The sequence below is a fragment of the Macrotis lagotis genome, chromosome 4, assembly GCF_037893015.1.
Source record: "Macrotis lagotis isolate mMagLag1 chromosome 4, bilby.v1.9.chrom.fasta, whole genome shotgun sequence".
NCBI lineage: Eukaryota > Metazoa > Chordata > Mammalia > Peramelemorphia > Peramelidae > Macrotis > Macrotis lagotis.
This window is the reverse complement of record NC_133661.1, coordinates 203783414-203797928: the sequence shown is the minus strand read 5'-3', so window position 1 is coordinate 203797928 and position 14515 is coordinate 203783414. Positions and strand designations below refer to the sequence as shown.

General features: G+C 35.6%; 1 protein-coding gene across 3 annotated transcripts in view; it reads right to left on the bottom strand.

Annotated features, from left to right (window-relative positions):
* Positions 1-14515, bottom strand: part of LOC141522103 (photoreceptor outer segment membrane glycoprotein 2-like) — a 45691-nt gene that overhangs the window by 19966 nt on the left and 11210 nt on the right. For all 3 annotated transcript variants that reach the window (XM_074235223.1, XM_074235221.1, XM_074235222.1), the window contains one exon: positions 1431-1678. The gene's annotated coding sequence lies outside the window, so the exon portion shown is untranslated. The remainder of the gene's footprint in view (positions 1-1430; positions 1679-14515) is intronic.

The window sequence follows — 14515 nt, the reverse complement described above, 5'->3', positions numbered from 1 at the left end:
TATTTTAGACACATGACTGTGGCTTGATATATGTACAAAAGTTGGTCTGTGGAAAACAGATGCCAAACTAATTATAGAGATGCATCTTTGCTCATTGTGAGTCAACACATGATATTCATTTTTTATTTTGCATATGAGGAAACTGATCTTCAATTAGATTAAATGACTTGCCCAGGGTCATATACTTAGTAAAGAACACGGTAAAATTCAAGCCAAGCTTCTGATTCATTGTTCAATCATTTTTAGCAGGAAATTTTGTAACTATGCAAGACAAAAATCTAAACTTCTTATAGCTTTTGACCAATGATCCTACAAGGTATTGAAAATGTTAAAGGATAGAAAGGATATTAAATGAATAATTTTGATTATATTAATTAAAAGATTTTGCAAAAATAAAACCATTGCAGCCAAGATTAGGAGAAAAGTAGAAAATAGGGGGAAAATTTTTTATAAGAAGTTGCTGTGATAAAGGCCTCATGTCTCAAATAGAAAACTAAATCAAATTTATAAGAATTCAAGTTATTTCCCAATTGATAAATGGTCCAATGATGTAAACAGGCAGTTTTCAAATGAAAATATCAGAGGTATCTATAGTCCTATAAAAATGCTTTAAAAAATCATTGATTAGAGGATTACAAATTAAAATAACTCTGAGGAACCACCTCACATCTATCAGATTGGCTGATATGTCAGAAAAGGAATATGATAAATGTTGGAAGAGATGTGGAAAAATTGGGTCACTAATACACTTTAGGTAAAGTTGTGAATTGATCCAACCATTCTGGAGAACAAATTGGAACTATATCCAAAGGGCTGTAAACTGTACTTTCCCTTTGACCCAGCAATAGCACTCTTAGGTCTATATCCTTACAGGATTTTTAAAAAAGAAAAAGGACCTATATGTTAAAAATATTTATAACAGCAATTCTTTGTTGGTGGAAAATAATTGGAAATCAAAGACATGCCCATCAATTTGAGAATGGTTGAACAAGTTATGGTACATGATTGTGATATTGTGCTATAGGAAATGATGAGCAAGATACTTTTAGAAAAATTTAGAAAGACTTACATGAATTGATGCAATGGGAAGTGAGCAGAACCAAGAGAACACTACACATAGCATCAGCTGTGAATGACTTGGCAATTCACAGCAGTACAATGATCTAAGACAATAATTCTGAAGGAATTAAAGATGAAAAATGCTATCCACCTCCAGAGGAAGAACTGATGGAGCCTGAATACAGATAAAACATACTTTTCCCCCTCTTTTTTGGAGGGGTAGTGATTTATATTATTTTTTATAACATGATTAATATGAAAAGAGGTTGTAGGGTGTTCAGGGAAGACTAGTACCTCTGATGTGGGAACTGCTGAGCCCTTTTCAGGGCTGCTTTCCTGCTTGATGTTCACCTAAATCATTCAACTCTCACCTGTATCTTCAAGAAACTGCAACATGTGGTAACCAGGAGGTCTCAGACCCATCAGTGTCTACCCAAGCATGTGAAGACTTCCCCTGCTGAAATGGGAAGATGAGAACAATTTGCTCCAGTGGTCCTGAAGGTAGCTGAAGCAGGTGCTGTGGAGTACTTTAGACACTGAAGAGATCAGGGTTATCCACTGTTTCCTGAGTCATTGCCTGTCATGCTGACTTTTGTCTTGCCACTGGATTCCAACAATTCTGGAAGAAAGCAAGGTTGATGACTTCACACATATCTGGTTTACCCAAATCCCATTTATGCATGAGTCAAAAGACATGACCCATATAATTTTACCATTTTGAACTTATATCAAAGTCCTTTGGAAACAGGCAAATGATGAAGTAGTAAGTGTGGATATACTGGGAGCTGTGGTCCCAACCAAACACAAGGATGGCCCAGGTTATCTTCTCACTGAACTGAATCAGCAGAGGGATTCAGCAGCCCCCTGAGTGTCTGAGTAGTTCTTTTTAAAAACCACACTGCTCATCCCTTGGCATGAGGAAGAGACCAGAAAAGTACCCTATCATGGCAGTACCCTACCGTTCATTACCATGGCAGGCAGGAATCTTAACTCACAACTGAAACACAAAATAACATACAAAAACTTTGGAGATAATGATTCTGCTCACTATTGGTGCATGGAATGTACATACACTTATGGACAAGAAATTCAGTAGACCTGAAAAATGAATAGCTCTTGTTGCAAGAGAAATCAGCAAAAACTCATCCAAATAGCAGCCCATAGTAAAAGAAGGCTGGCAAGTGAAGGCCAGTTTATTAAAGTCAGAGCTGGATATATGGTTGTTTTTCGTTTTTTTTTTTTTTTTTGGAGTGGCTGTAGTGATGGAGAATAAGAGGAAACTGGTGTAGATTTTGCAATCAAAACAAATCCTACCAAAAGGAATGAATGATAGACTCATGACAATAAGATTGCTACTGACAGAAAGTGCCATATCACCATAATCAATACATATGCTCCAATCATGATAAATCCTGATGATTTGGAAGAGGTGTGCATTCAGGTAATACATATATACATCCATGTTGTGCTTTATTCTTTTTTTTAAGTTTTTTTTTGGCAAGGCAATGGAGTTAAGTGGCTTGTCCAAGGCCACACAACTAAGTAATTATTAAGTGTCCGAGGCGGGATTTGAACTCAGGTACTTCTGACTCCAGGGCTGGTGCTCTATCCATTGTGCCACCTAGCCACCCCAGTTGTCCTTTATTCTTGAAGAAGACCAAAATGACATCATTTTCTGGAAATGTCCAACTGTGACTGATCAGACCAACATGAATTCAAAAAGTTCTACCACAGATTGGGCACAAATGATTGTTTTTTGGTTTATATGGTTGATTAGTTTCCTCTGCACATAATAGTTGCTTAATCAGTGCTTATTGATTGACTAACTTGTTAGGTTGGACACTTTATATATAATTATGGATCTTGTTTAGTAGTCTCTGTTCTAAGGCCTGATGTCATGGACAAAACAAATAAGAGCATCTGGAAGACATCACTGTCTATAGGAGGGTTAGGAAGTCTTTTTTTCTGTCAAGGGCCATTTGGATATTTATATTATCATTTGTGGGCCATATAGAATTATCAGTTTAAAAATTACCCTGCTATATCAAACAGTTGATTCACTCCTAAAAACCTCCTAGAGTTATTGAATTTCTGAGATCCACCTGTGGTTGCCCTGGCAGTGCCAGACCAAATGATTTCACAGGTCTTCTATGGCACAAGGGTTGCACATTCCCTGCCCCTGATTTACAGGGAATACCTCCTGAATTAGAAGCTGGACATCCTCCTTGACAGTGGCAAACACTTCCCACTTTTAATCCTCTCAATCATAGGGCATTTGAACAAAGTTATCTCTATTCTAGATTTCTTTTTTTTTTTTTTAAGGTTTTTGCAAGGCAAATGGAGTTAAGTGGCTTGCCCAAAGCTATACAGCTAGGCAATTATTAAGTGTCTGAAGCCAGATTTGAACCCAGGTACTCCTGACTCCAGGGTTGGTGCTCTATCCACTGCGCCACCTATCCGCCCCTCTATTCTATCTTTCAATGAATCTTGTATGTATTGGGAAACAGGAGCTTTTGGCTGCCAGTAGAGAACAGCAAAGCAAAATTTCTTCAGTATTGTGTTTTGGATAGTATTAAACCTCTAAAGCTTTGATTTCTATACATATAATTTTTAGAAAAAATGTTTGTTATGAACTTCATAAGCTTGAATATTTCCCTAAATGAAGATCAGAAAGGAGATTGAATATGAAACTATTATCTCTTATTACATTTTAGTTTATTTTAAAAAATCATATATTAAATTTAACATGATAGTACCAATACCACCCTGATAATCTATAACTCCTTCTGAAATCCTTTTTTTACTTTCTTCTATGGATGTTTAAAATTGTAGTAATCCCTTTGAGCCCATTCTCCCCAAATCACACTAAAATGTTAGTAATAATGGCATTTTTATAGTGCTAGAAACTATGCTAAGAGCTTTACAAATGGATCTCATTTTATCTTTATAACTACTCTGATATTATCCCCATTTTATAGATAAGAAAACTGAGTCAAATAACTTGCCCAAAGCCACACAAGTAAGATACTAGATTTAAAGTTAGGTCTTGCTGACTGCAGGTCCAACACTTGTCTACTGTGTCACCTAGCTGATTCTCAATGAGGCTACTATACCCTACATTCAAAGCATTCTTTTGGGTATGCATTTTTTTTTCCTTTTGTAAGGCAATGGGATAAGTGACTTGTCTAATATCACATAATGAGGAAGTATCAAGTGTCTGAGGTCAAATTTGAACTCAGGTCCTCATGATTCCAGGACTGGTATTCTGTCTACTGCACCACATAGCTGCCCCTGAATATTCAGTTTATCCTGGGGTGCTTATTTTTAATAGAAGTCAGTAGGGAAATTAGCACAAATTAAAGGCTTTTATTAAAATGGCATAGTAAGAAGAGAAAATATAAAGTAACTTTTGTGATGGACTTATCCTAAAGAATGTGATCCACCCGTGACAGAGTTGGTGGTATTGGAACACAGACTGAAGCACATTTTTATTATTATTTGGGGGGGGGGGGCACAGGGCAAATGGGGCTGGGTGGCCTGCCTGGGGCCACATAGCAGGGTGACCATTGGGTGTCTGAGGCCAGATTTGGACCCAGGTACTCTGGGCTCAGGGGCCAGTGCTCTGTCCGCCACTCAACCACCCCTACTATTATTATTATTTTATTTTATTTTGGGTCTTTTTTTTCCTTTTTTTTGGTTTTTGCAGGGCAGTGGGGTTGGGGTGGCTTGCATGTCACACAGCTGGGTGATTGTTGGGTGTATGGGGCCGGATATGGTCTCGGGGGCTGCTGGCTCCAGGGCTGGTGCTCTGTCCACTGCACCACCTGGCCATACCTACAATTATCACTATTATTTTTTTTAATTTTAATTTTAATTTTTTTCTCTCCCTTTTACTTAATTGCTCAAGCAAGTCTATATTTTTGGGGGGGAGAGGGGGTATTTTGTTTACTCTTAAACAAGAATATTTTATTAATATATAAAAAATTATTTGTAGAAAATGAGAATAAATAAATATTAAATTAAAAAAAAGTATTATGGCTTTTGGGGGAGAAGTAAAGAGAGATAAGTTCCCTCTCCTTTGCTGCCATGTGTCTCATAGTGCATAAGGGGAAAGGTAAAGTGTGATATTATGTCAAAAGCTCAGTTCGTTCTCCAAGGTTGTCTCTTCTCTTTGCTGCCAGAGATTTACTGGTTCCATAGTTGTCTCCTGCCTTAATTGTCTTCCAAAGTTGACAATGGCAACCCTTTTACTAGACAATGGCAAGCATAGGGGGATAGGAGACTGTCCCTGTGGAAGGAAAGAGTCAAAAAGAACTTATTCATTGTTAAGAGATTGAAAAAGTATAGATATATATTCTTGTTAATTTATAGCATTAACACATATTAATACATAATCTGTGATTTTATCATCTGATCTGGGAAGGAAAAGAAAGAATTTAATTTTGGATGTTCTGACAAACATTTCTTCTCTATGCTATTTTATAGAGTCCTATGCATAATCTTCTGCCATCATCTTCCATTAGATTTAACAAACAAGTATTCTAAACTAGTATTGTCCTTGGTTGCCATATTCCTATTTTGACAGGAAAATCAAGCATTTGCTAGCTGAAGCAGTTTCTTTATTTTTCCCCAGTCTCCTTGTTGTGGCAAATGATTTACAAATTACAACTTCATTCGAAAATAGCAATAATTTTTATTGATGTCTATTTCTCCATCCACTTCCAATTTGGGGGACATCAAAAGATTCTTTAAATATGTCAGGTTGGAATTATTTTAATGACATATCAAATCTTTTTCTTATTTTTATTCTTCTATTTTTGTATTAATTTTGATCTTTGTTCTAACAAATTGATGATCTGACTGTACACAGACAGCTAATTTAGGAATGATTCCCATGTCAGTAACAAGTCATTTCCAGTTACCCATCCATCTTCTGAACTTCCTTTTTTTCTGTCAAGGACACCATTATTATTCTAATCCTCTAGGTTCAGGACCATGAAGACATCCATAATTTCTTACTGTGCCCCATCTCAATCAAGTGCCAAGTGTTGTTGGCACATCATCTCTTGGCATCCATCTCCTTCTCATCATATGACTACCTTTTCAGTTCAAGTTCTATTACTAACCTCTTTCCTGACCTATTGGAATAGTCTTTTAATTTGTCTTGCCTCAAGTCTCTTCTCTCCAGACCATTCACTACATTATTGCCAAATTAATATTCTTAAAGCACAGGTCTGACCATTTCTTAACTTTACTCATTAATTTCTAATGGCTGATTCCTTCTTGTCTCTGGGATCAAATATAAGGTTCCCTGTTTGTAACTTAAAAGTCATTTCTAACTTGTCTCCAACCTCCCTTTCCAGCTCTTTCATGTATTATTTTCCTCCATAAATCCTATACCCTAGTGAAATCAGACTTCTTACTGATACTTACATATGAAACTCCATTTCTTCTCTCCATGTTTTCAATGGTTATCTTTCATCTAGAATGTATTTCTTCCTTATCTCTGACTCCTAGGATCTCTAGTTGCCCTCAGTGTTTAATTCAAGCACCAAATTTTGCATGAGGCCTTTACTGACTTTGCTTAAATGTTATTATTTTAACCCATAAATTATCTTGTATTTTTTTTATAGTTACTTATATGTAGTATTCCACCTGGCCTTTTCTTCCAACTTGGTTTACACTGGCAGCATGTGTTCAGATTTTTAGGGGTAACCCTTTGAGGCTACATTTCTAAATGCACTAATAAGTAGATACAATTAATGGAGTCTCATCCTCAACAACTGAGGTAGGGATGGGTAGGAAGGAGAAAGGCATAACTTTTTTTACATATGCATATGTTATCACTCCTTTAAACAGCTGGAGGGAAGGGAATATTTTTTTCTTTGTTCATTAACATTTTAATTAGTTTCATTAACATCTTTGTTCATTGTCTTATGTTCATTGATTAATTGATGTTTATTTTAATTTGGATATTTTCAATAATCTTTTCATAGAATTTTTCTACATTTTCATCCTCTGTAACATATTTTGGTGCATTAGCTGTAATTATTTTCTTTAAAGCATTTTTATTGACATCTTTCCTTTTTATATCGATACTTCCCAATATAATTACTTCCCAGAAAGTCAGTCCTTATAACAAAAGTGCAATATTCCACAACTATAGTTCTCTACCCCCAACAAAAAAGGGAAGAAGATTTATTATTGGTACAACTGGGTGGCACAGTGGATAGTGCACTGGTCCTGGAGTTAGAAGATCAAATTTGTTCAGGGAATTCAACTTTGACCTCAGACACTTAAAAAATATCTAGCTGTGTGACTTTGGGCAAGTCATTTAACCCCATTGTCTTGCAAAAAAAACAAAAAAAAGAAGGCATATTCTTATAGTTCTCCTTTGGGGTCTTTTGTTCATTATAATTTCATAGACTCATTTAGCATTTTGTTGTTCTTTCCATTTACACTGTCATAATCACTTATATATTATTTTATTCCTCATTATGCTTAATTCAGGACATATCAGTTCATATAAGTCTTCCCATGATTCTTTGTATTCATCACATTCATTGTTTCTTTTTTGTTTTTAATGTTTTTGCAAGGCAAATGAGGTTAAAGTGGCTTGCCCAAGGCCACACAGCTAGGTAATTATTAAGTGTCTGAGACTGGATTTGAACCCAGGTACTCCTGACTCCAGGGCCAGTGCTCTATCCACTGCGTCACCTAGCTGTCCCATATTATTTGTTTCTTAAAGAGTAACAATATTCTATCACATCCATGCATAGCTACAATTATTTTCACAGTGACATATTTGCAAATATTTATCATAAGCACTATAATATGAGATGAACAAACATCTCATTCAGCAATATTTCTTGTAGCTCTGGATATATGATAGACTCAATTAACCAACTCATTTATTTCTCTCTTCAAGGAAAATCTGTAAGTGAAATTTTCAGTTAGCTGCAATTCCCTTTAATTATCTGGTTCCTTTTATATAGACACTATTCAAGATTGATATGATTCTGTTCTTCCAGTTGTATTCTTATTTGGTCACTGGACAAGGATCTCACTTTTAGGAGCATCTACATGTAGATTAATGTTTCTAGAGTACCTAAAACTCACATGACTTAGCTCTCTTTGTCTTTTTTTTCCATCAATGTAACAACAATACCGAAGAAGTAGAATTGTGCCACAGAAGACTGAAAACTATTTTATATCTTTCTTTCCTGTGTTGCTTAGACAAAAGAATTCATATCTAGCCTTGCTGCTACTCTGCTAAATAGGCAGATCATTAGAAAGAGGATGTAATGTACTGATAGAACTGCACTCAAAACTTTTTCACAGTTAAGGAAGAATTTTCCAGAGCCTCAGTAAGTAAACAAACAAACAAACAAATAAATAAATGAACAAACAAATAAAGAAAAATAGTCAAAGGATATGAACAAATAGTTTTTCAGAAGAAAAGCAAATAATCAACAATCAGATGAAAGATTGTTTACAAAATAACTAACATTCAAATTAAAACAATTCTGATGCTCTACCTCATACCCATTTTAATGGAAAAAAATAAGAAATGGAAACTGTCAATATTGAAGGAATTCTAGGAAAATATGAGTACTGAATTTGGTTTGACTATTCTGAAAATAAATTTGGAATTAAAGATTTTTGTGTTCCTGTAACACTTTGGGGTTTTTTTTAACTCTTCTCTAAGATTTATAGTATACTAACCTACGTATGTGTGTGATCATTTCCTATTATATTTACGCTAAATTTTTCAGGATAAAGCCTGAATCTTGCTTATCTGCCTTTCTATCTTCCACAGGAGAGATGTCAAACATGTTTGCCGGTCAAGTAGAGCCAGAATCAGATTAAAATGGAACTGGGAAATATTTAGTAAAATAAATTAAAACACAATATAATATTTACCAAAAACAGAAGAATTATATTTTTTGACCCAATGATAACTTTGTCGTAATTGAAAAACAGGTCAAAGATGAAGGAAAAAGATCTACATTAAAAAAATATTCGTAGTAACACATTTTTTTTTCTTTTTTGCAAGACAATGGGGTTATTAAGTGGCTTGCCCCAGGCCACACAGCTAGGTAATTATTAAGTGTCTGAGACCAGATTTGAACTCAGGTACTCCTGACTCCAGGCCCGGTGTTCTATCCACTGCGCCACCTAGCCACCCCTGTAGTAACACTTTTTATTGTAGTAAGAAACTAGGGATAAAATGACTTCCTTATCAATTAGGGAATGGTTAAACAAATTATGAGGCTGCTAGGTAGTCCAGTGGATAGAGCACAAGTCCTGGAGTCAGGAGGACCAGAGCTCAAATCTGGCCTCAGAAATTTAGTAGCTTGACCATGGGCAAGTCACTTAATCTTGTTTGCCTTACTTTCCTCATTTCCTGGAAAAGGAAATGGCAAACCACTGCTAATATCTTTGCCAAGAAAACCTCAAACCCCAAGTATTGGACATGACACAAATAATCCAATAACAATAAATTATGGCATATGGAATTTTATTAAATTATAAGAAATTATAGATATTATAGATTCAAAGAAACCTAGAAGACGTACATGAACTGTTGCAAGGTAAAGCATTCTGAACCGAGAAACATAAGCTGTCCAATAACCACAATAATATAAAGAAAAATAATTTTCAAAGGCTTTGAAACACCCATCAATACAGTGAATAATCATGATTTCAGAAGGCTAATGACTTCAGAATTATATTTTCCAGATTTTAGTGAGAGATAATGGACTAAAGGTATACACTAAGTCATACATTTTCATAAATAGAAATGTATTGACTTAATTTTAAAATTTTATGTTAGGGCAGCTAGGTGGTACAGTGGATAAAGCACCAGCCCTGGAGTCAGGAGTACCTGGGTTCAAATCGGGTCTCAGACACTTAATAATTACCTAGCTGTGTGGCCTTGGGCAAGCCACTTAACACCATCTGCCTTGCAAAAACCTAAAAAAAAATATATTAAATGGGAAGACTTCTATTTAGGTGGGGGAAGTTGATGGATTGTTACAGCAATACAAAAAAAGAAGGAAATAAATAGTATCAATGAAATGCTGAAAAAATATATATCATATACAGATATACATCATACAAATACATACAAATGACAAAAGGAAATTCAGAAGGAAACAAAAATAGGAAAGTTTTGTTAACTTTATTATATGTCTAAATAAACTGTATGGGGCAGCTGAGAGGCACTATGGATAGGGTTCCAAGTCTGAATCTTTCTGAATTCACATCTAGATTCAGGCACTTACTGGCTGTGTGACACTGGGTAAGTCACTTAACCCTGTTTGTCTCCCTGTTTTCTTATCTGTAAAATGAGCTGAAGAAGGAAATGACAAACCACTTCAGTATCTCTGCCAAGAAAACCCCAGATGAGGTCAAAAAGAGTTGTATATCACTGAAAAATACCTGAACAACAATAAGATGTAGCAGAAGTTCACAGTTTTATATGCCACCTTTTTTCTCTTTTAATCTAAAATATTCATGTTTTGAAAATATGTTTAACATGATTGTATAAGCTCTATCAGATTATTTGCTGTCTTGGGAAGGGGGAAGGAAGAGAGAAAGGAAGAAGAATTGGAACTCAAAATATTACAAAAATAAATGTTAAAAACTATCTTTACATGTAATTAGAAAAAATGAATCTGATAGTCAGAGTTGATTGCCATCCTCTGTACCATCCACCTTTCCAAGGCCACATAAGCTGTGAGTCTGGCCATGATTGTCTTTGGCATTGAAGAGTACCACTGACTTCTTTTATTAAAATGCTAGCATTGTTAATAAAATGACTACCCAGAAAAATTAAAATAAAATATTCATATTTATTAGATTCATAATAAAAAGATAAATTTTAAAATTATATTACTAAGGTATTAGCACTAAATGGCTATATACACCCAAGGAGACCAATGACAAAAGTAAAGTTCTCTACAAAATATGCACAGGAACACTTTTTATGCTAGCAAAAAAGCTAGGGGAAAAAGTGGGTACTTATCAATTGAGAATGGCTGATAAAAAGCTGAGGCATTACAATGTAATGGAATTTTACTAAAAAAAGAAAAGATGAATTCAAATATTCTAGAGAAACACAATATATTTCTAGAGAAACATAGTATAAGATGATTCACAGTAAACAGAGCGGGGCCAATAATACATAACAGTCGTTGTGAGCAGTGAACTAGGCTGGATTCTAAATCAGAATTTTAGAACTAAAGAACTGATTAGGAAATGTACTTTCCCTCATCAGGGATTGGGACTGTGGAAGAGGAATGAGCTAAACTTTCAGATGAGAATGTTGTGTAGTCCAGTTTTGCTCATTTTTCTTCTTTTGTTACAGGGAGTATTCAGTGGCCAAATAGGGTTAAAAACAAATGACTAAGGTATTTAAAAAGTGTAACAGGGTCTGTAATGACTCCCTGAGCAGAACTTTGCCATAGGGATGAAACTGTTTAAGGAGCTGAGAGATCAAAATGAGATGTGTATGTGAGCATGCTAAGCAGGCCCTTCCCCATTTTGGACTCTTATCTGCTTTGCCCTTGAAAAGGACTTTCCACTCACACTGCTGATTTGTCATTCCATCCACATCTTTCGATGAAGCAATTCCATCATTCTTTCCCATCTGGGGGTCATTTCTAATGTGAGAGAGTCAAAAAAAAAAAAAAAAGAGGAATACCTAGAAAACTTTTGGGGCATGCAAGAGCAGCCTGGATTATCTCTGCCGCTATTGCCATGGCATATGAAATTACATCTCTGCTCTAACAAGAATCATCCTGATGAGGCCTGTGCCCAGCAGGAAGATGCAAGCTGTTAACTGAAATTGTAGGGAGTATCACTACTAGGATGCCAGAGGGCCAGGCAGAGTCAGCTATCATAGAGAAAGAAGTAGAACATAGAAATGGCCCTCATCCTTTTGCTATTCCTGCTATTACTCTTGCCTTTCAGTGTCAACTTTAATAGCCCAGATACACAACTTCTCCATTACAGTCTTTCTTTCCATGTTCTGAGGAGAGGTGAGGCTGGTTGGGAAAGTGGGAGTAAAGGTGCAAAGGAGGTAAGAGGGTAAGCTATTTCACAGAACAACTCTTAAGTGTTTTGAATTAATTTTCTCTGTAATATCAAAGGTATTTGGCTCCAGTGTGGCTTGCCTGTGTGGTAATAATATTGAGTTATAAATGGGGGGAAAATCACAAAATCATGGATGTGAGTAAAAGAGTAGAGATGAGACATTTTTCCTGTTTTAATATTTTGAGAGTCTAACACTCATATTGAACCTCACTAAATAATGTCTCTTTTATTAATTAATTATTAGAAAGATGTTTACTTTACTGTAGGTTACAAAAAAGCAAGGAAATGAATGTGGTTTGAACAACTATTGCTATAGCAGCACTCACCAATTATATACCCAGCTTGCACCATTGTCATAAAGGGGAAACAAAACTTTTTTTTTAATTGAAGAGGATAAAAGGAAGGAGGGAATTAGAAAACAGAATCAAGGTAGCAGCTATTTCTATATCTCTTGAACTTAACATGATATTTTGCACATAGCAATTGACTTAATGAATTCTCATACAATTGATTATGGGAAAAAAAGAAACAAAAAAGAGGACTATGCTTTAATATAATGCCTGTTATGTAACAGGCAATATGCGAAGTGCTTTTTACAAAAAATATCTCATTTGATCTTTACCAACAATTAAAAAAATGGGTTCTGTTGTTACCCCAATTAAGGGGTAAAAATTAAGGACAGGCTGGTCAATGGAAGCTAAATGACTTGACAGGACTCACACATCTAGTAAGTGTCTGAGGTTGGATTTGAATTCAGCTCTAACTAAATTCTATCTGATGTGCTATCAACTCCCTTGAGAAAAAAAGGAATGTTGGAACTCTGCTGATAAATCCTTGGAGAATCCAATTTAACTTTCATACTATAATGAATCATTAGTAGGACTCTGTGGAGTAGGATCTTCTCTACGGTATGAATATAAAATTTCTCTTTACAAGAAAAATAAGAAACATGAACAACTGAATTACTTCACTATTTACTAAAGAAAATATTGACCTTAGTTAATTTACAACCTCTGTGGGTCTTGATTTCTTCATTCTTAAAGAGGAGTTCCCCTGAGGCTTCTTTTTGGCCCTAAGTTTCACAGGTAACGATAGAAAATTTTGCCATTACCATCATCAGGTTATTCACATGCAGTATTGGAATATGACCAGCAGATGGGAGAAGTGAGCCCATAAATAAATTTTTATGGCACTGCAGCAGCAGCAGCCTTTATTCATAATTGGTTGAGGGACAGAGAATGGCTTACTGGGTCCACGAATAAAATGCAAGATTACAAGAAGTATGTTTTCCTGACCTTGTAAAAATTATATTATCCAGATACAGTGACAGCCAAATGATGAATTGACAATGACAAACGCTAGAGCTATAAACAGTTATTGCTTAAAACATGGGAGAGATGGAAATATACTTTAAAAATGGATTTGGGCTACAGAATTTATGTGATTTATTAAACAGTATATAAAGAGGAAAGAGAACAACTTTTTTGAATTTAATTTTTCCCAACAATCTAATTTTTCCCAACAATGGAGTTTCTTAGAGACCTGGGAGAAGTGAAAGGATATTTGCAGTGTGTACAAATAATGGATGTTTGGAATTTTGCTGGACTGGTGATATTGTTAGTCAACAGCATTTATTAAGAGTTTATCATAGGGTGGCTAGGTGGTGCAGTGGATGGAGCACCAGCTCTGGAGTCAGGAGTACCTGAGTTCAAATATGGCCTCAGACACTTAATAATTACCTAGCTGTGTGGCCTTGGGCAAGTCACTTAACCCATTGTTTCAAAAACCTAAAAAACAAACGAAAAACAAGAGTCTATCTTGGGGGCAACTAGGTGGCACAATGGATAGAGTACTGGCCCTGGAATCAGGAGGACCAGAGCTCATATCTGACCTCAGATACTTAATACTTACCCATGTAACTTTGGACAAGTCACTTACCTCATTGTCTTGCAAAAACAAAAAATATTCTATCAGGTACTAAATATTGTGCTAGAGATGCAAAGAAAAACAAAAACCAAGGGCCTGGTCCTAAGGGAGAAAACAAGAAAATAGAATAAACTGGAGTGCCTGCTACTAAGGGAAAAAAACAAGCAAATAGAATTAATTGGAGATAATAAGGGAAGGTGCTAGTATTAATTAAGAGAGACCCAGTTTTTGTAGGAGGAGGGATTTTAGCTGAGATTGCAGGGAATTCAGGGATGAAGATAAGGAATGAATTCCAGGTTTGGGGGTCAGTTAGTGAAAATGCAGTAACTTGGGAGATGTGTCTCATGGGTACTCTTTTCACTGATGAAGTGATCTCTACCTATCTTCTTTCCTTTTTGCGGTGTTGAGGAAAAGGCTAGATCAGATTTCT